Genomic DNA, 1,484 nt, shown 5'->3' with positions numbered 1-1,484 from the left:
CGATAAACCTCACCTTTCTCACTTATTCTCCTTTCCTCTTATTAGTCTATCACATTCTCCCTCCCTAAAATAAAGAGTAGCAAGCAACAGATTACATTCTTGTTAAAGAAGCATGTTTGAATTTACAAGCACAGCATTAACCTACAATGTTCTGAAATATTTTAAATGAGTAACAAAGGATGTTAAGATGGTTCTGATCAGATACAAAATGACATATACCAGCTGTAATTTAGGAACTCCCCTATGGTTCTTGTGGGAGTGTGAAGTTATAAAATAATTCTAGAAGCAGCATGTAAAAAGGCTCAGTTTTGCAAGGGGCTATTCTGTTTGGTAAGCTCTGACATCACAGGGAGTTGAAGGATTTGGCATAGTTCGGGAAACCTTAGCTTCACCTGGCAGGGATTTGTCTTATGTTACTTCCTGACTCGTTAATATTATTATTTCCTTTCTTTTATATCACATCAGAAATAAATCAGGATAGATGGCTCCATAAAGCATTAAGTGCAGCCAAAACATATTCCTAAAATGGAAAAGACTCTTAGATTTTAAGAGTTCATACCTAAAGTGTCATGGAATGGGCTGGTGGTCTGACAAAATATTCATCTCCAATTATTTATTATTTATTCATCACCATTTTTAAACAAAATACTAGAGAAATATTAATACAGGCCCCAAAGCATTTGTAATCTAAAAGCAAGAGAGGTGCCTGACTCTTAGGCAATATGTTTCTAGGTAGATGGAATTAGGAGTTCTTATAGGCAGGATTGCTTCCCAAGAACCCTCACTAACAACCCTCAACTTGTCCCTCCCTCAGAGAAAATCAGTAAGGGACAGTAAAAAGGGAGAAAGGAATAAGTGCTGCCATGTGTGTCTCATCCTGTGCTGATGAGCATAGCTAACCAGTCATGAGGGGGTGAGAAGAAGCATTCATAGTTTCATAGTTTCTAGGGTCAGAAGGGACCTGAATAGATCATCAAGTCTGATCCTCTGCCCTGGGCAGGAAAGTGTGCTGGGATCATAGTTCCCCAGTCAGATATCTATCCAACTTCCTCTTGAAGACAGGGAAGAGCACCACCTCCCTTGGGAGCCCATTCCAGAGCCTGGAAGCCCTAACCATAAAGTAATGCTTCCTGATATCAAGCCTGAATTAGCTCTCAATCAATTTGTGGCCGTTATTCCTTGTTATCCCAGGTGGGTCCTGGGGGAACAGAGCCTCACCTATTTTCTGCTGGTCCCCCCTGATGAGTTTATAGATGGCCACCAGATCCTCTCTCAGTCTTCTCTTGTGGAGGCTGAATAGGTTCAGGCCCTTTAGTCTATCTTTATAGGGCCTTTCCTGCTGCCCCTGATCATGTGAGTGGCCCTCCTCTGGACCCTGTCAGTGCTAGCCATATCCCCCTTGAAGTGCGGCGCCCAGAACTGGACGCAGTACTCCAATTGTGGCCCGACCAATGCCCCATAGAGGGGAAGTTGTGCATCTGTAG

The sequence above is a fragment of the Crocodylus porosus genome, unplaced genomic scaffold (assembly GCF_001723895.1).
Source record: "Crocodylus porosus isolate Cpor-Errol unplaced genomic scaffold, CroPor_comp1, whole genome shotgun sequence".
Lineage (NCBI taxonomy): Eukaryota > Metazoa > Chordata > Crocodylia > Crocodylidae > Crocodylus > Crocodylus porosus.
The sequence above is the reverse complement of the archived record's forward strand: the minus strand, read 5'-3'. Positions refer to the sequence as shown.